Source organism: Lactuca virosa, chromosome 1, assembly GCF_052849685.1.
Source record: "Lactuca virosa cultivar CGN04683 chromosome 1, Lactuca_virosa_CGN04683_v6, whole genome shotgun sequence".
Taxonomy (NCBI): domain Eukaryota; kingdom Viridiplantae; phylum Streptophyta; class Magnoliopsida; order Asterales; family Asteraceae; genus Lactuca; species Lactuca virosa.
In genome coordinates, this window is record NC_136426.1 from 261623882 (window position 1) to 261642263 (window position 18382).

The 18382-nt window shown below is 47.2% G+C and overlaps 48 non-coding genes and 6 pseudogenes across 48 annotated transcripts; all 54 read left to right on the forward strand.

Annotated features, from left to right (window-relative positions):
- Positions 1-145: 145 nt before the first annotated feature.
- On the forward strand, positions 146-264 carry LOC145151160 (5S ribosomal RNA). Its single transcript, XR_013731930.1, has one exon. It is a non-coding gene; the product is annotated as a 5S ribosomal RNA (ribosomal RNA).
- A 188-nt stretch (positions 265-452) lies between these two features.
- LOC145149292 (5S ribosomal RNA) lies at positions 453-571 on the forward strand. The gene has a single exon (XR_013730142.1). It is a non-coding gene; the product is annotated as a 5S ribosomal RNA (ribosomal RNA).
- Positions 572-792: 221 nt separating this feature from the next.
- On the forward strand, positions 793-911 carry LOC145154025 (5S ribosomal RNA). Its single transcript, XR_013734511.1, has one exon. It is a non-coding gene; the product is annotated as a 5S ribosomal RNA (ribosomal RNA).
- Positions 912-1139: 228 nt separating this feature from the next.
- On the forward strand, positions 1140-1258 carry LOC145149845 (5S ribosomal RNA). The gene has a single exon (XR_013730687.1). It is a non-coding gene; the product is annotated as a 5S ribosomal RNA (ribosomal RNA).
- A 229-nt stretch (positions 1259-1487) lies between these two features.
- LOC145150001 (5S ribosomal RNA) lies at positions 1488-1606 on the forward strand. The gene has a single exon (XR_013730833.1). It is a non-coding gene; the product is annotated as a 5S ribosomal RNA (ribosomal RNA).
- Positions 1607-1837: 231 nt separating this feature from the next.
- Positions 1838-1956, forward strand: LOC145154876 (5S ribosomal RNA). Its single transcript, XR_013735346.1, has one exon. It is a non-coding gene; the product is annotated as a 5S ribosomal RNA (ribosomal RNA).
- Positions 1957-2184: 228 nt separating this feature from the next.
- Positions 2185-2305, forward strand: LOC145151417 (5S ribosomal RNA; annotated as a pseudogene).
- Positions 2306-2492: 187 nt separating this feature from the next.
- LOC145151297 (5S ribosomal RNA) lies at positions 2493-2613 on the forward strand (annotated as a pseudogene).
- A 187-nt stretch (positions 2614-2800) lies between these two features.
- LOC145147974 (5S ribosomal RNA) lies at positions 2801-2919 on the forward strand. Its single transcript, XR_013728872.1, has one exon. It is a non-coding gene; the product is annotated as a 5S ribosomal RNA (ribosomal RNA).
- Positions 2920-3148: 229 nt separating this feature from the next.
- On the forward strand, positions 3149-3267 carry LOC145151162 (5S ribosomal RNA). Its single transcript, XR_013731932.1, has one exon. It is a non-coding gene; the product is annotated as a 5S ribosomal RNA (ribosomal RNA).
- Positions 3268-3456: 189 nt separating this feature from the next.
- LOC145146647 (5S ribosomal RNA) lies at positions 3457-3575 on the forward strand. The gene has a single exon (XR_013727582.1). It is a non-coding gene; the product is annotated as a 5S ribosomal RNA (ribosomal RNA).
- Positions 3576-3796: 221 nt separating this feature from the next.
- Positions 3797-3915, forward strand: LOC145154026 (5S ribosomal RNA). The gene has a single exon (XR_013734512.1). It is a non-coding gene; the product is annotated as a 5S ribosomal RNA (ribosomal RNA).
- Positions 3916-4142: 227 nt separating this feature from the next.
- LOC145149846 (5S ribosomal RNA) lies at positions 4143-4261 on the forward strand. The gene has a single exon (XR_013730688.1). It is a non-coding gene; the product is annotated as a 5S ribosomal RNA (ribosomal RNA).
- Positions 4262-4492: 231 nt separating this feature from the next.
- Positions 4493-4611, forward strand: LOC145149800 (5S ribosomal RNA). Its single transcript, XR_013730645.1, has one exon. It is a non-coding gene; the product is annotated as a 5S ribosomal RNA (ribosomal RNA).
- Positions 4612-4842: 231 nt separating this feature from the next.
- Positions 4843-4961, forward strand: LOC145154888 (5S ribosomal RNA). Its single transcript, XR_013735357.1, has one exon. It is a non-coding gene; the product is annotated as a 5S ribosomal RNA (ribosomal RNA).
- A 229-nt stretch (positions 4962-5190) lies between these two features.
- LOC145151418 (5S ribosomal RNA) lies at positions 5191-5311 on the forward strand (annotated as a pseudogene).
- Positions 5312-5498: 187 nt separating this feature from the next.
- Positions 5499-5617, forward strand: LOC145148834 (5S ribosomal RNA). Its single transcript, XR_013729700.1, has one exon. It is a non-coding gene; the product is annotated as a 5S ribosomal RNA (ribosomal RNA).
- Positions 5618-5846: 229 nt separating this feature from the next.
- LOC145138595 (5S ribosomal RNA) lies at positions 5847-5965 on the forward strand. The gene has a single exon (XR_013721620.1). It is a non-coding gene; the product is annotated as a 5S ribosomal RNA (ribosomal RNA).
- Positions 5966-6191: 226 nt separating this feature from the next.
- LOC145150130 (5S ribosomal RNA) lies at positions 6192-6311 on the forward strand. Its single transcript, XR_013730956.1, has one exon. It is a non-coding gene; the product is annotated as a 5S ribosomal RNA (ribosomal RNA).
- A 186-nt stretch (positions 6312-6497) lies between these two features.
- LOC145148434 (5S ribosomal RNA) lies at positions 6498-6616 on the forward strand. The gene has a single exon (XR_013729319.1). It is a non-coding gene; the product is annotated as a 5S ribosomal RNA (ribosomal RNA).
- Positions 6617-6837: 221 nt separating this feature from the next.
- Positions 6838-6956, forward strand: LOC145155724 (5S ribosomal RNA). The gene has a single exon (XR_013736153.1). It is a non-coding gene; the product is annotated as a 5S ribosomal RNA (ribosomal RNA).
- Positions 6957-7183: 227 nt separating this feature from the next.
- On the forward strand, positions 7184-7302 carry LOC145149699 (5S ribosomal RNA). Its single transcript, XR_013730550.1, has one exon. It is a non-coding gene; the product is annotated as a 5S ribosomal RNA (ribosomal RNA).
- Positions 7303-7533: 231 nt separating this feature from the next.
- Positions 7534-7652, forward strand: LOC145154519 (5S ribosomal RNA). Its single transcript, XR_013734992.1, has one exon. It is a non-coding gene; the product is annotated as a 5S ribosomal RNA (ribosomal RNA).
- A 228-nt stretch (positions 7653-7880) lies between these two features.
- On the forward strand, positions 7881-8001 carry LOC145151420 (5S ribosomal RNA; annotated as a pseudogene).
- Positions 8002-8188: 187 nt separating this feature from the next.
- Positions 8189-8307, forward strand: LOC145148835 (5S ribosomal RNA). The gene has a single exon (XR_013729701.1). It is a non-coding gene; the product is annotated as a 5S ribosomal RNA (ribosomal RNA).
- Positions 8308-8535: 228 nt separating this feature from the next.
- LOC145138602 (5S ribosomal RNA) lies at positions 8536-8654 on the forward strand. Its single transcript, XR_013721621.1, has one exon. It is a non-coding gene; the product is annotated as a 5S ribosomal RNA (ribosomal RNA).
- Positions 8655-8883: 229 nt separating this feature from the next.
- On the forward strand, positions 8884-9003 carry LOC145151216 (5S ribosomal RNA). Its single transcript, XR_013731979.1, has one exon. It is a non-coding gene; the product is annotated as a 5S ribosomal RNA (ribosomal RNA).
- Positions 9004-9188: 185 nt separating this feature from the next.
- LOC145146649 (5S ribosomal RNA) lies at positions 9189-9307 on the forward strand. The gene has a single exon (XR_013727583.1). It is a non-coding gene; the product is annotated as a 5S ribosomal RNA (ribosomal RNA).
- A 221-nt stretch (positions 9308-9528) lies between these two features.
- Positions 9529-9647, forward strand: LOC145155725 (5S ribosomal RNA). Its single transcript, XR_013736154.1, has one exon. It is a non-coding gene; the product is annotated as a 5S ribosomal RNA (ribosomal RNA).
- Positions 9648-9865: 218 nt separating this feature from the next.
- On the forward strand, positions 9866-9984 carry LOC145150843 (5S ribosomal RNA). Its single transcript, XR_013731656.1, has one exon. It is a non-coding gene; the product is annotated as a 5S ribosomal RNA (ribosomal RNA).
- A 229-nt stretch (positions 9985-10213) lies between these two features.
- Positions 10214-10332, forward strand: LOC145149700 (5S ribosomal RNA). Its single transcript, XR_013730551.1, has one exon. It is a non-coding gene; the product is annotated as a 5S ribosomal RNA (ribosomal RNA).
- Positions 10333-10563: 231 nt separating this feature from the next.
- Positions 10564-10682, forward strand: LOC145154901 (5S ribosomal RNA). The gene has a single exon (XR_013735369.1). It is a non-coding gene; the product is annotated as a 5S ribosomal RNA (ribosomal RNA).
- Positions 10683-10903: 221 nt separating this feature from the next.
- LOC145155726 (5S ribosomal RNA) lies at positions 10904-11022 on the forward strand. Its single transcript, XR_013736155.1, has one exon. It is a non-coding gene; the product is annotated as a 5S ribosomal RNA (ribosomal RNA).
- A 218-nt stretch (positions 11023-11240) lies between these two features.
- LOC145150845 (5S ribosomal RNA) lies at positions 11241-11359 on the forward strand. The gene has a single exon (XR_013731658.1). It is a non-coding gene; the product is annotated as a 5S ribosomal RNA (ribosomal RNA).
- A 229-nt stretch (positions 11360-11588) lies between these two features.
- LOC145149701 (5S ribosomal RNA) lies at positions 11589-11707 on the forward strand. The gene has a single exon (XR_013730552.1). It is a non-coding gene; the product is annotated as a 5S ribosomal RNA (ribosomal RNA).
- A 231-nt stretch (positions 11708-11938) lies between these two features.
- LOC145154202 (5S ribosomal RNA) lies at positions 11939-12057 on the forward strand. Its single transcript, XR_013734687.1, has one exon. It is a non-coding gene; the product is annotated as a 5S ribosomal RNA (ribosomal RNA).
- A 228-nt stretch (positions 12058-12285) lies between these two features.
- Positions 12286-12406, forward strand: LOC145151421 (5S ribosomal RNA; annotated as a pseudogene).
- Positions 12407-12593: 187 nt separating this feature from the next.
- LOC145149502 (5S ribosomal RNA) lies at positions 12594-12712 on the forward strand. Its single transcript, XR_013730368.1, has one exon. It is a non-coding gene; the product is annotated as a 5S ribosomal RNA (ribosomal RNA).
- A 228-nt stretch (positions 12713-12940) lies between these two features.
- LOC145138608 (5S ribosomal RNA) lies at positions 12941-13059 on the forward strand. The gene has a single exon (XR_013721624.1). It is a non-coding gene; the product is annotated as a 5S ribosomal RNA (ribosomal RNA).
- A 228-nt stretch (positions 13060-13287) lies between these two features.
- LOC145150132 (5S ribosomal RNA) lies at positions 13288-13407 on the forward strand. Its single transcript, XR_013730958.1, has one exon. It is a non-coding gene; the product is annotated as a 5S ribosomal RNA (ribosomal RNA).
- Positions 13408-13593: 186 nt separating this feature from the next.
- Positions 13594-13712, forward strand: LOC145149480 (5S ribosomal RNA). The gene has a single exon (XR_013730346.1). It is a non-coding gene; the product is annotated as a 5S ribosomal RNA (ribosomal RNA).
- A 221-nt stretch (positions 13713-13933) lies between these two features.
- On the forward strand, positions 13934-14052 carry LOC145146281 (5S ribosomal RNA). The gene has a single exon (XR_013727233.1). It is a non-coding gene; the product is annotated as a 5S ribosomal RNA (ribosomal RNA).
- A 219-nt stretch (positions 14053-14271) lies between these two features.
- LOC145150846 (5S ribosomal RNA) lies at positions 14272-14390 on the forward strand. The gene has a single exon (XR_013731659.1). It is a non-coding gene; the product is annotated as a 5S ribosomal RNA (ribosomal RNA).
- A 229-nt stretch (positions 14391-14619) lies between these two features.
- LOC145150286 (5S ribosomal RNA) lies at positions 14620-14738 on the forward strand. The gene has a single exon (XR_013731105.1). It is a non-coding gene; the product is annotated as a 5S ribosomal RNA (ribosomal RNA).
- A 388-nt stretch (positions 14739-15126) lies between these two features.
- Positions 15127-15245, forward strand: LOC145145674 (5S ribosomal RNA). The gene has a single exon (XR_013726635.1). It is a non-coding gene; the product is annotated as a 5S ribosomal RNA (ribosomal RNA).
- A 226-nt stretch (positions 15246-15471) lies between these two features.
- LOC145145770 (5S ribosomal RNA) lies at positions 15472-15590 on the forward strand. The gene has a single exon (XR_013726728.1). It is a non-coding gene; the product is annotated as a 5S ribosomal RNA (ribosomal RNA).
- Positions 15591-15819: 229 nt separating this feature from the next.
- LOC145151054 (5S ribosomal RNA) lies at positions 15820-15939 on the forward strand. The gene has a single exon (XR_013731851.1). It is a non-coding gene; the product is annotated as a 5S ribosomal RNA (ribosomal RNA).
- Positions 15940-16126: 187 nt separating this feature from the next.
- On the forward strand, positions 16127-16245 carry LOC145146964 (5S ribosomal RNA). Its single transcript, XR_013727884.1, has one exon. It is a non-coding gene; the product is annotated as a 5S ribosomal RNA (ribosomal RNA).
- Positions 16246-16475: 230 nt separating this feature from the next.
- LOC145154322 (5S ribosomal RNA) lies at positions 16476-16594 on the forward strand. The gene has a single exon (XR_013734799.1). It is a non-coding gene; the product is annotated as a 5S ribosomal RNA (ribosomal RNA).
- Positions 16595-16824: 230 nt separating this feature from the next.
- On the forward strand, positions 16825-16943 carry LOC145146650 (5S ribosomal RNA). The gene has a single exon (XR_013727584.1). It is a non-coding gene; the product is annotated as a 5S ribosomal RNA (ribosomal RNA).
- Positions 16944-17163: 220 nt separating this feature from the next.
- On the forward strand, positions 17164-17282 carry LOC145141482 (5S ribosomal RNA). Its single transcript, XR_013722694.1, has one exon. It is a non-coding gene; the product is annotated as a 5S ribosomal RNA (ribosomal RNA).
- Positions 17283-17510: 228 nt separating this feature from the next.
- LOC145147536 (5S ribosomal RNA) lies at positions 17511-17629 on the forward strand. The gene has a single exon (XR_013728435.1). It is a non-coding gene; the product is annotated as a 5S ribosomal RNA (ribosomal RNA).
- A 230-nt stretch (positions 17630-17859) lies between these two features.
- Positions 17860-17978, forward strand: LOC145149872 (5S ribosomal RNA). The gene has a single exon (XR_013730712.1). It is a non-coding gene; the product is annotated as a 5S ribosomal RNA (ribosomal RNA).
- A 228-nt stretch (positions 17979-18206) lies between these two features.
- On the forward strand, positions 18207-18327 carry LOC145151372 (5S ribosomal RNA; annotated as a pseudogene).
- The last annotated feature ends 55 nt before the right edge of the window (positions 18328-18382 follow it).

Below are 18382 nucleotides of genomic sequence, written 5' to 3' on the forward strand. Positions count from 1 at the left end.
CGGGTGGCCACCGCTTCATGGTTGATGGTTTTCGTATTTTTGGAACGGAGCCGATCGGTCACGTGGGTCCCACGCCTCGCGTACGAAAACAAAGGAGGTTCTGCGTCTTTTAAGACATAAAACCAATAAGCATGGATAGTATTTCGGGTGCGATCATACCAGCACTAATGCATCGGATCCCATCAGAACTCCGCAGTTAAGCGTGCTTGGGCGAGAGTAGTACTAGGATGGGTGACCCCTGGGAAGTCCTCGTGTTTACGTGCGGTTTTTTTTTTGTTTTTTTTTTCTTTCTTGCTATTTCTATGCTCGGGTGGCCACCGCTTCATGGTTGATGGTTTTCGTATTTTTGGAACGGAGCCGATCGGTCACGTGAGTCCCACGCCTCGCGTACGAAAACAAAGGAGGTTCTGTGTCTTTTAAGACATAAAAGCAATAAGCATGGATAGTATTTCGGGTGCCATCATACCAGCACTAATGCACCGGATCCCATAAGAACTCCGCAGTTAAGCGTGCTTGGGCGAGAGTAGTACTAGGATGGGTGAACCCCTGGGAAGTCCTCGTGTTGCACCCCCCTTTTTCGTTGCCCGTTTGCGTTTTTTTTAATTTTACGCGCGACTTTTTTTTTTCTTTCTTGCTATTTCTATGCTCGGGTGGCCTCCGTTTCATGGTTCATGGTTTTCGTATTTTTGGAACGGAGCCGATCGGTCACGTGGGTCCCACGCCTCGCGTACGAAAACAAAGGAGGTTCTGCGTCTTTTAAGACATAAAAGCAATAAGCATGGACAGTATTTCGGGTGCGATCATACCAGCACTAATGCACCGGATCCCATCAGAACTCCGCAGTTAAGTGTGCTTGGGCGAGAGTAGTACTAGGATGGGTGACCCCCTGGGAAGTCCTCGTGTTGCACCCCCCCTTTTTCGTTGCCCGTTTGCGTTTTTTTAGATTTTACATGCGGTTTTTTTTGTTTTTTTTCTTTCTTGCTATTTCTATGGTCAGGTGGCCTCCGCTTCATGGTTCATGGTTTTCGTATTTTTGGAACGGAGCCGATCGGTCACGTGCGTCCCACGCCTCGCGTACGAAAACAAAGGAGGTTCTGCGTCTTTTAAAACATAAAAGCAATAAGCATTAATAGTATTTCAGGTGCGATCATACCAGGACTAATGCACCGGATCCCATAAGAACTCCGCAGTCAAGCATGCTTGGGCGAGAGTAGTACTAGGATGGGTGACCCCCTGGGAAGTCCTCGTGTTGCACCCCCCTTTTTCGTTGCCCGTTTGCGTTTTTTTAGATTTTACGTGCGGTTTTTTTTTGTTTTTTTTTCTTTCTTGCTATTTCTATACTCGGGTGGCCTCCGTTTCATTGTTCATGGTTTTCGTATTTTTGGAACGGAGCCGATCGGTCACGTGGGTCCCACGCCTCGCGTACGAAAACAAAGGAGGTTCTGCGTCTTTTAAGACATAAAAGCAATAAGCATTGAAAGTATTTCGGGTGCGATCATACCAGCACTAATGCACCGGATCCCATCACAACTCTACAGTTAAGCGTGCTTGGGCGAGAGTAGTACTAGGATGGGTGACCCCCTGGGAAGTCCTCGTGTTGCACCCACCTTTTTTTGTTGCCTGTTTGCGTTTTTTTAGATTTTACGTGCGGTTTTTTTTTGTTTTTTTTTTCTTTCTTGCTATTTCTATGCTCGAGTGGCCTCCGCTTCATGGTTGATGGTTTTCGTATTTTTGGAACGGAGCCGATCGGTCACGTGGGTCCCACGCCTCGCGTACGAAAACAAAGGAGGTTCTGCGTCTTTTAAGACATAAAAGCAATAAGCATGGATAGTATTTCGGGTGCGATCATACCAGCACTAATGCACCGGATCCCATCAGAACTCCGCAGTTAAGCGTGCTTGGGCGAGAGTAGTACTAGGATGGGTGACCCCCTGGGAAGTCCTCGTGTTGCACCCCCCCTTTTTCGTTGCCCGTTTGCGTTTTTTTAGATTTTACATGCGGTTTTTTTTGTTTTTTTTCTTTCTTGCTATTTCTATGGTCGGGTGGCCTCCGCTTCATGGTTCATGATTTTCGTATTTTTGGAACGGAGCCGATCGGTCACGTGGGTCCCACGCCTCGCGTACGAAAACAAAGGAGGTTCTGCGTCTTTTAAGACATAAAAGCAATAAGCATTGATAGTATTTCAGGTGCGGACATACCAGGACTAATGCACCGGATCCCATCAGAACTTCGCAGTTAACCGTGCTTGGGCGAGAGTAGTACTAGGATGGGTGACCCCCTTGGGAAGTCCTCGTGTTTACGTGCGATTTTTTTTTTGTTTTTTGTTCTTTCTTGCTATTTCTATGCTCGGGTGGCCACCGCTTCATGGTTGATGGTTTTCGTATTTTTGGAACGGAGCCGATCGGTCACGTGGGTCCCACGCCTCGCGTACGAAAACAAAGGAGGTTCTGCGTCTTTTAAGACATAAAAGCAATAAGCATGGATAGTATTTCGGGTGCGATCATACCAGCACTAATGCACCGGATCCCATCAGAACTTCGCAGTTAACCGTGCTTGGGCGAGAGTAGTACTAGGATGGGTGACCCCCTTGGGAAGTCCTCGTGTTTACGTGCGGTTTTTTTTTGTTTTTTTTTTCTTTCTTGCTATTTCTATGCTCGGGTGGCCACCGCTTCATGGTTGATGGTTTTCGTATTTTTGGAACGGAGCCGATCGGTCACGTGGGTCCCACGCCTCGCGTACGAAAACAAAGGAGGTTCTGCGTCTTTTAAGACATAAAAGCAATAAGCACGGATAGTATTTCGGGTGCGATCATACCAGCACTATAGCACCGGATCCTATCAGAACTCCGCAGTTAAGCGTGCTTGGGCGAGAGTAGTACTAGGATGGGTGACCCCCTGGGAAGTCCTCGTGTTTCACCCCCCCTTTTTTCGTTGCCCGTTTGCGTTTTTTTAAATTTTTCGTGCGGTTTTTTTTTGTTTTTTTCTTTCTTGCTATTTCTATGCTCGGGTGGCCACCGCTTCATGGTTGATGGTTTTCGTATTTTTGGAACGGAGCCGATCGGTCACGTGGGTCCCACGCCTCGCGTACGAAAACAAAGGAGGTTCTGCGTCTTTTAAGACATAAAAGCAATAAGCATGGATAGTATTTCGGGTGCGATCATACCAGCACTAATGCATCGGATCCCATCAGAACTCCGCAGTTAAGCGTGCTTGGGCGAGAGTAGTACTAGGATGGGTGACCCCTGGGAAGTCCTCGTGTTTACGTGCGGTTTTTTTTTTGTTTTTTTTTTTCTTTCTTGCTATTTCTATGCTCGGGTGGCCACCGCTTCATGGTTGATGGTTTTCGTATTTTTGGAACGGAGCCGATCGGTCACGTGAGTCCCACGCCTCGCGTACGAAAACAAAGGAGGTTCTGTGTCTTTTAAGACATAAAAGCAATAAGCATGGATAGTATTTCGGGTGCGATCATACCAGCACTAATGCACCGGATCCCATAAGAACTCCGCAGTTAAGCGTGCTTGGGCGAGAGTAGTACTAGGATGGGTGAACCCCTGGGAAGTCCTCGTGTTGCACCCCCCTTTTTCGTTGCCCGTTTGCGTTTTTTTTAATTTTACGCGCGACTTTTTTTTTTCTTTCTTGCTATTTCTATGCTCGGGTGGCCTCCGTTTCATGGTTCATGGTTTTCGTATTTTTGGAACGGAGCCGATCGGTCACGTGGGTCCCACGCCTCGCGTACGAAAACAAAGGAGGTTCTGCGTCTTTTAAGACATAAAAGCAATAAGCATGGACAGTATTTCGGGTGCGATCATACCAGCACTAATGCACCGGATCCCATCAGAACTCCGCAGTTAAGTGTGCTTGGGCGAGAGTAGTACTAGGATGGGTGACCCCCTGGGAAGTCCTCGTGTTGCACCCCCCTTTTTCGTTGCCCGTTTGCGTTTTTTTAGATTTTACATGCGGTTTTTTTTGTTTTTTTTCTTTCTTGCTATTTCTATGGTCGGGTGGCCTCCGCTTCATGGTTCATGGTTTTCGTATTTTTGGAACGGAGCCGATCGGTCACGTGCGTCCCACGCCTCGCGTACGAAAACAAAGGAGGTTCTGCGTCTTTTAAAACATAAAAGCAATAAGCATTAATAGTATTTCAGGTGCGATCATACCAGGACTAATGCACCGGATCCCATAAGAACTCCGCAGTCAAGCATGCTTGGGCGAGAGTAGTACTAGGATGGGTGACCCCCTGGGAAGTCCTCGTGTTGCACCCCCCTTTTTCGTTGCCCGTTTGCGTTTTTGTAGATTTTACGTGCGGTTTTTTTTTTGTTTTTTTTTTCTTTCTTGCTATTTCTATGCTCGGGTGGCCTCCGTTTCATGGTTCATGGTTTTCGTATTTTTGGAACGGAGCCGATCGGTCACGTGGGTCCCACGCCTCGCGTACGAAAACAAAGGAGGTTCTGCGTCTTTTAAGACATAAAAGCAATAAGCATTGAAAGTATTTCGGGTGCAATCATACCAGCACTAATGCACCGGATCCCATCACAACTCTACAGTTAAGCGTGCTTGGGCGAGAGTAGTACTAGGATGGGTGACCCCCTGGGAAGTCCTCGTGTTGCACCCCCCTTTTTTTGTTGCCTGTTTGCGTTTTTTTAGATTTTACGTGCGGTTTTTTTTTGTTTTTTTTTTCTTTCTTGCTATTTCTATGCTCGAGTGGCCTCCGCTTCATGGTTGATGGTTTTCGTATTTTTGGAATGGAGCCGATCGGTCACGTGGGTCCCACGCCTCGCGTACGAAAACAAAGGAGGTTCTGCGTCTTTTAAGACATAAAAGCAATAAGCATGGATAGTATTTCGGGTGCGATCATACCAGCACTAATGCACCGGATCCCATCAGAACTCCGCAGTTAAGCGTGCTTGGGCGAGAGTAGTACTAGGATGGGTGACCCCCTGGGAAGTCCTCGTGTTGCACCCCCCCTTTTTCGTTGCCCGTTTGCGTTTTTTTAGATTTTACATGCGGTTTTTTTTGTTTTTTTTTCTTTCTTGCTATTTCTATGGTCGGGTGGCCTCCGCTTCATGGTTCATGGTTTTCGTATTTTTGGAACGGAGCCGATCGGTCACGTGGGTCCCACGCCTCGCGTACGAAAACAAAGGAGGTTCTGCGTCTTTTAAGACATAAAAGCAATAAGCATTGATAGTATTTCAGGTGCGGACATACCAGGACTAATGCACCGGATCCCATCAGAACTTCGCAGTTAACCGTGCTTGGGCGAGAGTAGTACTAGGATGGGTGACCCCCTTGGGAAGTCCTCGTGTTTACGTGCGATTTTTTTTTTGTTTTTTGTTCTTTCTTGCTATTTCTATGCTCGGGTGGCCACCGCTTCATGGTTGATGGTTTTCGTATTTTTGGAACGGAGCCGATCGGTCACGTGGGTCCCACGCCTCGCGTACGAAAACAAAGGAGGTTCTGCGTCTTTTAAGACATAAAAGCAATAAGCATGGATAGTATTTCGGGTGCGATCATATCAGCACTAATGCACCGGATCCCATCAGAACTCCGCAGTTAAGCGTGCTTGGGCGAGAGTAGTACTAGGATCGGTAACCCCCTGGGAAGTCCTCGTGTTGCACCCCCCCTTTTTCGTTGCCCGTTTGCGTTTTTTTAGATTTTACGTGCGGTTTTTTTTGTTTTTTTTTCTTTCTTGCTATTTCTATGCTCAGGTGGCCTCCGTTTCATGGTTCATGGTCTTCGTATTTTTGGAACGCAGCCGATCGGTCACGTGGGTCCCACGCCTCGCGTACGAAAACAAAGGAGGTTCTGCCTCTTTTAAGACATACAAGCAATAAGCATGGATAGTATTTCGGGTGCGATCATACCAGCACTAATGCACCGGATCCCATCAGAACTTCGCAGTTAAGCGTGCTTGGGCGAGAGTAGTACTAGGGTGGGTGACCCCCTGGGAAGTCCTCGTGTTGCACCCCCTTTTTCGTTGTCCGTTTGCGTTTTTTTAGATTTTACGTGCGTTTTTTTTTTGTTTTTTTTTTTCTCTCTATTTCTATGCTCGGGTGGCCTCCGCTTCATGGTTGATGGTTTTCGTATTTTTGGAACGGAGCCGATCGGTCACGTGGGTCCCACGCCTCGCGTACGAAAACAAAGGTGGTTCTGCGTCTTTTAAGACATAAAAGCAATAAGCATGAATAGTATTTCGGGTGCGATCATACCAGCACTAATGCACCGGATCCCATCAGAACTCCGCAGTTAAGCGTGCTTGGGCGAGAGTAGTACTAGGATGGGTGACCCCCTGGGAAGTCCTCGTGTTTACGTGCGGTTTTTTTTTGTTTTTTTTTCTTTCTTGCTATTTCTATGCTCGGGTGGCCACCGCTTCATGGTTGATGGTTTTCGTATTTTTGGAATGGAGCCGATCGGTCACGTGAGTCCCACGCCTCGCGTACGAAAACAAAGGAGGTTCTATGTCTTTTAAGACATAAAAGCAATAAGCATGGATAGTATTTTGGGTGCGATCATACCAGCACTAATGCACCGGGTCCCATAAGAACTCCGCAGTTAAGCGTGCTTGGGCGAGAGTAGTACTAGGATGGGTGAACCCCTGGGAAGTCCTCGTGTTGCACCCCCCTTTTTCGTTGCCCGTTTGCGTTTTTTTAGATTTTACACGCAGCTTTTTTTTTTCTTTCTTGCTATTTCTATGCTCGGGTGGCCTCCGTTTCATGGTTCATGGTTTTCGTATTTTTGGAACGGAGCCGATCGGTCACGTGGGTCCCACGCCTCGCGTACGAAAACAAAGGAGGTTCTGCGTCTTTTAAGACATAAAAGCAATAAGCATGGACAGTATTTCGGGTGCGATCATACCAGCACTAATGCACCGGATCCCATCAGAACTCCGCAGTTAAGCGTGCTTGGGCGAGAGTAGTACTAGGATGGGTGACCCCCTCGGAAGTCCTCGTGTTGCACCCCCCTTTTTCGTTGCCCGTTTGCGTTTTTTTAGATTTTACATGCGGTTTTTTTTGTTTTTTTTCTTTCTTGCTATTTCTATGGTCGGGTGGCCTCCGCTTCATGGTTCTTGGTTTTCGTATTTTTGGAACGGAGTCGATCGGTCACGTGGGTCCCACGCCTCGCGTACGAAAACAAAGGAGGTTCTGCGTCTTTTAAGACATAAAAGCAATAAGCATTGAAAGTATTTCGGGTGCGATCATACCAGCACTAATGCACCGGATCCCATCACAACTCTACAGTTAAGCGTGCTTGGGCGAGAGTAGTACTAGGATGGGTGACCCCCTGGGAAGTCCTCGTGTTGCACCCCCCTTTTTTTGTTGCCTGTTTGCGTTTTTTTAGATTTTACGTGCGGTTTTTTTTTGTTTTTTTTTTCTTTCTTGCTATTTCTATGCTCGAGTGGCCTCCGATTCATGGTTGATGGTTTTCGTATTTTTGGAACGGAGCCGATCGGTCACGTGGGTCCCACGCCTCGCGTACGAAAACAAAGGAGGTTCTGCGTCTTTTAAGACATAAAAGCAATAAGCATGGATAGTATTTCGTGTGCGATCATACCAGCACTAATGCACCGGATCCCATCAGAACTCCGCAGTTAAGCGTGCTTGGGCGAGAGTAGTACTAGGATGGGTGACCCCCTGGGAAGTCCTCGTGTTGCACCCCCCCTTTTTCGTTGCCCGTTTGCGTTTTTTTAGATTTTACATGCGGTTTTTTTTGTTTTTTTTCTTTCTTGCTATTTCTATGGTCGGGTGGCCTCCGCTTCATGGTTCATGGTTTTCGTATTTTTGGAACGGAGCCGATCGGTCACGTGGGTCCCACGCCTCGCGTACGAAAACAAAGGAGGTTCTGCGTCTTTTAAGACATAAAAGCAATAAGCATTGATAGTATTTCAGGTGCGGACATACCAGGACTAATGCACCGGATCCCATCAGAACTTCGCAGTTAACCGTGCTTGGGCGAGAGTAGTACTAGGATGGGTGACCCCCTTGGGAAGTCCTCGTGTTTACGTGCGATTTTTTTTTTGTTTTTTGTTCTTTCTTGCTATTTCTATGCTCGGGTGGCCACCGCTTCATGGTTGATGGTTTTCGTATTTTTGGAACGGAGCCGATCGGTCACGTGGGTCCCACGCCTCGCGTACGAAAACAAAGGAGGTTCTGCGTCTTTTAAGACATAAAAGCAATAAGCATGGATAGTATTTCGGGTGCGATCATATCAGCACTAATGCACCGGATCCCATCAGAACTCCGCAGTTAAGCGTGCTTGGGCGAGAGTAGTACTAGGATCGGTAACCCCCTGGGAAGTCCTCGTGTTGCACCCCCCTTTTTCGTTGCCCGTTTGCGTTTTTTTAGATTTTACGTGCGGTTTTTTTTGTTTTTTTTTCTTTCTTGCTATTTCTATGCTCAGGTGGCCTCCGTTTCATGGTTCATGGTCTTCGTATTTTTGGAACGCAGCCGATCGGTCACGTGGGTCCCACGCCTCGCGTACGAAAACAAAGGAGGTTCTGCCTCTTTTAAGACATACAAGCAATAAGCATGGATAGTATTTCGGGTGCGATCATACCAGCACTAATGCACCGGATCCCATCAGAACTTCGCAGTTAAGCGTGCTTGGGCGAGAGTAGTACTAGGGTGGGTGACCCCCTGGGAAGTCCTCGTGTTGCACCCCCTTTTTCGTTGTCCGTTTGCGTTTTTTTAGATTTTACGTGCGTTTTTTTTTTTGTTTTTTTTTCTTTCTTGCTATTTCTATGCTCGGGTGGCCTCCGCTTCATGGTTGATGGTTTTCGTATTTTTGGAACGGAGCCGATCGGTCACGTGGGTCCCACGCCTCGCGTACGAAAACAAAGGTGGTTCTGCGTCTTTTAAGACATCAAAGCAATAAGCATGAATAGTATTTCGGGTGCGATCATACCAGCACTAATGCACCGGATCCCATCAGAACTCCGCAGTTAAGCGTGCTTGGGCGACAGTAGTACTAGGACGGGTGACCCCCTGGGAAGTCCTCGTGTTTACGTGCGGTTTTTTTTGTTTTTTTTTCTTTCTTGCTATTTCTATGCTCGGGTGGCCACCGCTTCATGGTTGATGGTTTTCGTATTTTTGGAATGGAGCCGATCGGTCACGTGAGTCCCACGCCTCGCGTACGAAAACAAAGGAGGTTCTGTGTCTTTTAAGACATAAAAGCAATAAGCATGGATAGTATTTTGGGTGCGATCATACCAGCACTAATGCACCGGATCCCATAAGAACTCCGCAGTTAAGCGTGCTTGGGCGAGAGTAGTACTAGGATGGGTGAACCCCTGGGAAGTCCTCGTGTTGCACCCCCCTTTTTCGTTGCCCGTTTGCGTTTTTTTAGATTTTACACGCGGCTTTTTTTTTTCTTTCTTGCTATTTCTATGCTCGGGTGGCCTCCGTTTCATGGTTCATGGTTTTCGTATTTTTGGAACGGAGCCGATCGGTCACGTGGGTCCCACGCCTCGCGTACGAAAACAAAGGAGGTTCTGCGTCTTTTAAGACATAAAAGCAATAAGCATGGACAGTATTTCGGGTGCGATCATACCAGCACTAATGCACCGGATCCCATCAGAACTCCGCAGTTAAGCGTGCTTGGGCGAGAGTAGTACTAGGATGGGTGACCCCCTCGGAAGTCCTCGTGTTGCACCCCCCTTTTTCGTTGCCCGTTTGCGTTTTTTTAGATTTTACATGCGGTTTTTTTGTTTTTTTTCTTTCTTGCTATTTCTATGGTCGGGTGGCCTCCGCTTCATGGTTCATGGTTTTCGTATTTTTGGAACGGAGTCGATCGGTCACGTGGGTCCCACGCCTCGCGTACGAAAACAAAGGAGGTTCTGCGTCTTTTAAGAGATAAAAGCAATAAGCATTGATAGTAGCGATCATACCAGGACTAATGCACCGGATCCCATAAGAACTTTGCAGTTAAGCGTGCTTGGGCGAGAGTAGTACTAGGATGGGTGACCCCCTGGGAAGTCCTCGTGTTGCACCCCCCTCTTTCGTTGCCTGTTTGCATTTTTTTAGATTTTACGCGCGGTTTTTTTTGTTTTTTTTTTCTTTCTTGCTATTTCTATGCTCGGGTGGCCTCCGTTTCATGGTTCATGGTTTTCGTATTTTTGGAATGGAGCCGATCGGTCACGTGGGTCCCACGCCTCGCGTACGAAAACAAAGGAGGTTCTGCGTCTTTTAAGACATAAAAGCAATAAGCATTGAAAGTATTTCGGGTGCGATCATACCAGCACTAATGCACCGGATCCCATCACAACTCTACAGTTAAGCGTGCTTGGGCGAGAGTAGTACTAGGATGGGTGACCCCCTGGGAAGTCCTCGTGTTGCACCCCCCTTTTTTTGTTGCCTGTTTGCGTTTTTTTAGATTTTACGTGCGGTTTTTTTTTGTTTTTTTTTTCTTTCTTGCTATTTCTATGCTCGAGTGGCCTCCGCTTCATGGTTGATGGTTTTCGTATTTTTGGAACGGAGCCGATCGGTCACGTGGGTCCCACGCCTCGCGTACGAAAACAAAGGAGGTTCTGCGTCTTTTAAGACATAAAAGCAATAAGCATGGATAGTATTTCGGGTGCGATCATACCAGCACTAATGCACCGGATCCCATCAGAACTCCGCAGTTAAGCGTGCTTGGGCGAGAGTAGTACTAGGATGGGTGACCCCCTGGGAAGTCCTCGTGTTGCACCCCCCTTTTTCGTTGCCCGTTTGCGTTTTTTTAGATTTTACACGCGGCTTTTTTTTTTCTTTCTTGCTATTTCTATGCTCGGGTGGCCTCCGTTTCATGGTTCATGGTTTTCGTATTTTTGGAACGGAGCCGATCGGTCACGTGGGTCCCACGCCTCGCGTACGAAAACAAAGGAGGTTCTGCGTCTTTTAAGACATAAAAGCAATAAGCATGGACAGTATTTCGGGTGCGATCATACCAGCACTAATGCACCGGATCCCATCAGAACTCCGCAGTTAAGCGTGCTTGGGCGAGAGTAGTACTAGGATGGGTGACCCCCTCGGAAGTCCTCGTGTTGCACCCCCCTTTTTCGTTGCCCGTTTGCGTTTTTTTAGATTTTACATGCGGTTTTTTTGTTTTTTTTCTTTCTTGCTATTTCTATGGTCGGGTGGCCTCCGCTTCATGGTTCATGGTTTTCGTATTTTTGGAACGGAGTCGATCGGTCACGTGGGTCCCACGCCTCGCGTACGAAAACAAAGGAGGTTCTGCGTCTTTTAAGAGATAAAAGCAATAAGCATTGATAGTAGCGATCATACCAGGACTAATGCACCGGATCCCATAAGAACTTTGCAGTTAAGCGTGCTTGGGCGAGAGTAGTACTAGGATGGGTGACCCCCTGGGAAGTCCTCGTGTTGCACCCCCCTCTTTCGTTGCCTGTTTGCATTTTTTTAGATTTTACGCGCGGTTTTTTTTGTTTTTTTTTTCTTTCTTGCTATTTCTATGCTCGGGTGGCCTCCGTTTCATGGTTCATGGTTTTCGTATTTTTGGAATGGAGCCGATCGGTCACGTGGGTCCCACGCCTCGCGTACGAAAACAAAGGAGGTTCTGCGTCTTTTAAGACATAAAAGCAATAAGCATTGAAAGTATTTCGGGTGCGATCATACCAGCACTAATGCACCGGATCCCATCACAACTCTACAGTTAAGCGTGCTTGGGCGAGAGTAGTACTAGGATGGGTGACCCCCTGGGAAGTCCTCGTGTTGCACCCCCCTTTTTTTGTTGCCTGTTTGCGTTTTTTTAGATTTTACGTGCGGTTTTTTTTTGTTTTTTTTTTCTTTCTTGCTATTTCTATGCTCGAGTGGCCTCCGCTTCATGGTTGATGGTTTTCGTATTTTTGGAACGGAGCCGATCGGTCACGTGGGTCCCACGCCTCGCGTACGAAAACAAAGGAGGTTCTGCGTCTTTTAAGACATAAAAGCAATAAGCATGGATAGTATTTCGGGTGCGATCATACCAGCACTAATGCACCGGATCCCATCAGAACTCCGCAGTTAAGCGTGCTTGGGCGAGAGTAGTACTAGGATGGGTGACCCCCTGGGAAGTCCTTGTGTTGCACCCCCCCTTTTTCGTTGCCCGTTTGCGTTTTTTTAGATTTTACATGCGGTTTTTTTTGTTTTTTTTCTTTCTTGCTATTTCTATGGTCGGGTGGCCTCCGCTTCATGGTTCATGGTTTTCGTATTTTTGGAACGGAGCCGATCGGTCACGTGGGTCCCACGCCTCGCGTACGAAAACAAAGGAGGTTCTGCGTCTTTTAAGACATAAAAGCAATAAGCATTGATAGTATTTCAGGTGCGGACATACCAGGACTAATGCACCGGATCCCATCAGAACTTCGCAGTTAACCGTGCTTGGGCGAGAGTAGTACTAGGATGGGTGACCCCCTTGGGAAGTCCTCGTGTTTACGTGCGATTTTTTTTTTGTTTTTTGTTCTTTCTTGCTATTTCTATGCTCGGGTGGCCACCGCTTCATGGTTGATGGTTTTCGTATTTTTGGAACGGAGCCGATCGGTCACGTGGGTCCCACGCCTCGCGTACGAAAACAAAGGAGGTTCTGCGTCTTTTAAGACATAAAAGCAATAAGCATGGATAGTATTTCGGGTGCGATCATATCAGTACTAATGCACCGGATCCCATCAGAACTCCGCAGTTAAGCGTGCTTGGGCGAGAGTAGTACTAGGATCGGTAACCCCCTGGGAAGTCCTCGTGTTGCACCCCCCTTTTTCGTTGCCCGTTTGCGTTTTTTTAGATTTTACGTGCGGTTTTTTTTGTTTTTTTTTCTTTCTTGCTATTTCTATGCTCAGGTGGCCTCCGTTTCATGGTTCATGGTCTTCGTATTTTTGGAACGCAGCCGATCGGTCACGTGGGTCCCACGCCTCGCATACGAAAACAAAGGAGGTTCTGACTCTTTTAAGACATACAAGCAATAAGCATGGATAGTATTTCGGGTGCGATCATACCAGCACTAATGCACCGGATCCCATCAGAACTTCGCAGTTAAGCGTGCTTGGGCGAGAGTAGTACTAGGGTGGGTGACCCCCTGGGAAGTCCTCGTGTTGCACCCCCTTTTTCGTTGTCCGTTTGCGTTTTTTTAGATTTTACGTGCGTTTTTTTTTTGTTTTTTTTTCTTTCTTGCTATTTCTATGCTCGGGTGGCCTCCGCTTCATGGTTGATGGTTTTCGTATTTTTGGAACGGAGCCGATCGGTCACGTGGTTCCCACGCCTCGCGTACGAAAACAAAGGTGGTTCTGCGTCTTTTAAGACATAAAAGCAATAAGCATGAATAGTATTTCGGGTGCGATCATACCAGCACTAATGCACCGGATCCCATCAGAACTCCGCAGTTAAGCGTGCTTGGGCGAGAGTAGTACTAGGATGGGTGACCCCCTGGGAAGTCCTCGTGTTTACGTGCGGTTTTTTTTTGTTTTTTTTTCTTTCTTGCTATTTCTATGCTCGGGTGGCCACCGCTTCATGGTTGATGGTTTTCGTATTTTTGGAATGGAGCCGATCGGTCACGTGAGTCCCACGCCTCGCGTACGAAAACAAAGGAGGTTCTGTGTCTTTTAAGACATAAAAGCAATAAGCATGGATAGTATTTTGGGTGCGATCATACCAGCACTAATGCACCGGATCCCATAAGAACTCCGCAGTTAAGCGTGCTTTGGCGAGAGTAGTACTAGGATGGGTGAACCCCTGGGAAGTCCTCGTGTTGCACCCCCCTTTTTCGTTGCCCGTTTGCGTTTTTTTAGATTTTACACGCGGCTTTTTTTTTTCTTTCTTGCTATTTCTATGCTCGGGTGGCCTCCGTTTCATGGTTCATGGTTTTCGTATTTTTGGAACGGAGCCGATCGGTCACGTGGGTCCCACGCCTCGCGTACGAAAACAAAGGAGGTTCTGCGTCTTTTAAGACATAAAAGCAATAAGCATGGACAGTATTTCGGGTGCGATCATACCAGCACTAATGCACCGGATCCCATCAGAACTCCGCAGTTAAGCGTGCTTGGGCGAGAGTACTACTAGGATGGGTGACCCCCTCGGAAGTCCTCGTGTTGCACCCCCCTTTTTCGTTGCCCGTTTGCGTTTTTTTAGATTTTACATGCGGTTTTTTTTGTTTTTTTTCTTTCTTGCTATTTCTATGGTCGGGTGGCCTCCGCTTCATGGTTCATGGTTTTCGTATTTTTGGAACGGAGTCGATCGGTCACGTGGGTCCCACGCCTCGCGTACGAAAACAAAGGAGGTTCTGCGTCTTTTAAGAGATAAAAGCAATAAGCATTGATAGTAGCGATCATACCAGGACTAATGCACCGGATCCCATAAGAACTTTGCAGTTAAGCGTGCTTGGGCGAGAGTAGTACTAGGATGGGTGACCCCCTGGGAAGTCCTCGTGTTGCACCCCCCTCTTTCGTTGCCCGTTTGCGTTTTTTTAGATTTTACGCGCGGTTTTTTTTGTTTTTTTTTTCTTTCTTGCTATTTCTATGCTCGGGTGGCCTCCGTTTCATGGTTCATGGTTTTCGTATTTTTGGAATGGAGCCGATCGGTCACGTGGGTCCCACGCCTCGCGTACGAAAACAAAGGAGGTTCTGCGTCTTTTAAGACATAAAAGCAATAAGCATGGATAGTATTTCGGGTGCGATCATACGAGCACTAATGCACCGGATCCCATCACAACTCTGTAGTTAAGCGTGCTTGGGCGAGAGTAGTACTAGGATGGGTGACCCCCTGGGAAGTCCTCGTGTTGCACCCCCCTTTTTTGTTGCCTGTTTGCGTTTTTTTAGATTTTACGTGCGGTTTTTTTTGTTTTTTTTTCTTTCTTGCTATTTCTATGCTCGGGTGGCCTCCGCTTCAAGGTTCATGGATCCCATCAGAACTCTGCAGTTAACCGTGCTTGGGCGAGAGTAGTACTAGGATGGGTGACCCCCTTGGGAAGTCCTCGTGTTTACGTGCGGTTTTTTTTTTGTTTTTTTTTCTTTCTTGCTATTTCTATGCTCGGGTGGCCACCGCTTCATGGTTGATGGTTTTCGTATTTTTGGAACGGAGCCGATCGGTCACGTGGGTCCCACGCCTCGCGTACCAAAACAAAGGAGGTTCTGCGTCTTTTAAGACATAAAAGCAATGAGCATGGATAGTATTTCGGGTGCGATCATACCAGCACTAATGCACCGGATCCCATCAGAACTCCGCAGTTAAGCGTGCTTGGGCGAGAGTAGTACTAGGATCGGTGACCCCCTGGGAAGTCCTCGTGTTGCACCCCCCCTTTTTCATTGCCCGTTTGCGTTTTTTTAGATTTTACGTGCGGTTTTTTTTGTTTTTTTTTTCTTGCTATTTCTATGCTCGGGTGGCCTCCGTTTCATGGTTCATGGTCTTCGTATTTTTGGAACGGAGCCGATCGGTCACGTGGGTCCCACGCCTCGCGTACGAAAACAAAGGTGGTTCTGCGTCTTTTAAGACATACAAGCAATAAGCATGGATAGTATTTCGGGTGCGATCATACCAGGACTAATGCATCGGATCCCATCAGAACTCCGCAGTTAAGCGTGCTTGGGCGAGAGTAGTACTAGGATGGGTGACCCCCTGGGAAGTCCTCGTGTTGCACCCCCCTTTTTCGTTGTCCGTTTGCGTTTTTTTAGATTTTACGTGCGTTTTTTTTTGTTTTTTTTTTCTTTCTTGCTATTTCTATGCTCGGGTGGCCTCCGCTTCATGGTTGATGGTTTTCGTATTTTTGGAACGGAGCCGATCGGTCACGTGGGTCCCACGCCTCGCGTACGAAAACAAAGGTGGTTCTGCGTCTTTTAAGACATAAAAGCAATAAGCATGGATAGTATTTCGGGTGCGATCATACCAGCACTAATGCACCGGATCCCATCAGAACTCCGTAGTTAAGCGTGCTTGGGCGAGAGTAGTATTAGGATAGGTGACCCCCTGGGAAGTCCTCGTGTTTACGTGCAGTTTTTTTTTTGTTTTTTTTTCTTTCTTGTTATTTCGATGCTCGGGTGGCCACCACTTCATGGTTAATGGTTTTCGTATTTTTGGAACGGAGCTGATCGGTCACGTGGGTCCCACGCCTCGCGTACGAAAACAAAGGAGGTTCTGTGTCTTTTAAGACATAAAAGCAATAAGCATGGATAGTATTTCGGGTGCGATCATACCAGCACTAATGCACCGGATCCCATCAGAACTCCGCAGTTAAGTGTGCTTGGGCGAGAGTAGTACTAGGATCGGTGACCCCCTGGGAAGTCCTCGTGTTGCACCCCCCTTTTTCGTTGCCCGTTTGCGTTTTTTTAGATTTTACGTGCGGTTTTTTTTTTGTTTTTTTTTCTTTCTTGCTATTTCTATGCTCGGGTGGCCTCCGTTTCATGGTTCATGGTCTTCGTATTTTTGGAACGGAGCCGATCGGTCACGTGGGTCCCACGCCTCGCGTACGAAAACAAAGGAAGTTCTGCGTCTTTTAAGACATACAAGCAATAAGCATGGATAGTATTTAGGGTGCGATCATACCAGCACTAATGCACCGGATCTCATCAGAACTCCGCAGTTAAGCGTGCTTGGGCGAGAGTAGTACTAGGATGGGTGACCCCCTGGGAAGTCCTCGTGTTGCACCCCCCTTTTTCGTTGCCCGTTTGCGTTTTTTTAGATTTTACGCGCGGTTTTTTTTTGTTTTTTTTTTCTTTCTTGCTATTTCTATGCTCGGGTGGCCTCCGTTTTATGGTTCATGGTTTTCGTATTTTTGGAACGGAGCCGATCGGTCACGTGGGTCCCACGCTTCGCGTACGAAAACAAAGGAGGTTCTGCGTCTTTTAAGACATAAAAGCAATAAGCATGGATAGTATTTCGGGTGCGATCATACCAGCACTAATGCACCGGATCCCATAAGAACTCCGCAGTTAAGCGTGCTTGGGCGAGAGTAGTACTAGGATGGGTGAACCCCTGGGAAGTCCTCGTGTTGCACCCCCCTTTTTCGTTGCCCGTTTGCGTTTTTTTAGATTTTACGCGCGGCTTTTTTTTTCTTTCTTGCTATTTCTATGCTCGGGTGGCCTCCGTTTCATGGTTCATGGTTTTCGTATTTTTGGAACGGAGCCGATCGGTCACGTGGGTCCCACGCCTCGCGTACGAAAACAAAGGAGGTTATGCGTCTTTTAAGACATAAAAGGAATAAGCATGGACAGTTTTTCGGGTGCGATCATACCAACACTAATGCACCGGATCCCATCAGAACTCCGCAGTTAAGCGTGCTTGGGCGAGAGTAGTACTAGGATGGGTGACCCCCTGGGAAGTCCTCGTGTTGCACCCCCCCTTTTTCGTTGCCCGTTTGCGTTTTTTTAGATTTTACATGCGGTTTTTTTTGTTTTTTTTCTTTCTTGCTATTTCTATGGTCGGGTGTCCTCCGCTTCATGCTTCATGGTTTTCGTATTTTTGGAACGGAGCCGATCGGTCACGTGGGTCCCACGCCTCACGTACGAAAACAAAGGAGGTTCTGCGTCTTTTAAGACATAAAAGCAATAAGCATTGATAGCATTTCAGGTGCGATCATACCAGGACTAATGCACCGGATCCCATAAGAACTCCGCAGTTAAGCGTGCTTGGGCGAGAGTAGTACTAGGATGGGTGACCCCTTGGGAAGTCCTCGTGTTGCACCCCCCTTTTTCGTTGCCCGTTTGCGTTTTTTTAGATTTTACGCGCAAATTTTTTTTGTTTTTTTTTTCTTTCTTGCTATTTCTATGCTCGGGTGGCCTCCGTTTCATGGTTCATGGTTTTCGTATTTTTGGAACGGAGCCGATCGGTCACGTGGGTCCCACGCCTCGCGTACGAAAACAAAGGAGGTTCTGCGTCTTTTAAGACATAAAAGCAATAAGCATGGATAGTATTTCGGGTGTGATCATACCAGCACTAATGCACTGGATCCCATCACAACTCTGCAGTTAAGCGTGCTTGGGCGAGAGTAGTACTAGGATGGGTGACCCCCTGGGAAGTCCTCGTGTTGCACCCCCCTTTTTTGTTGCCTGTTTGCGTTTTTTTAGATTTTACGTGCGGTTTTTTTTGTTTTTTTTTCTTTCTTGCTATTTCTATGCTCGGGTGGCCTCCACTTCATGGTTGATGGTTTTCGTATTTTTGGAACGGAGCCGATCGGTCACGTGGGTCCTACGCCTCGCGTACGAAAACAAAGGAGGTTCTGCGTCTTTTAAGACATAAAAGCAATAAGCATGGATAGTATTTCGGGTGCGATCATACCAGCACTAATGCACCGGATCCCATCAGAACTTCACAGTTAACCGTGCTTGGGCGAGAGTAGTACTAGGATGGGTGACCCCCTTGGGAAGTCCTCGTGTTTACGTGCGGTTTTTTTTTGTTTTTTTTTTCTTTCTTGCTATTTCTATGCTCGGGTGGCCACCG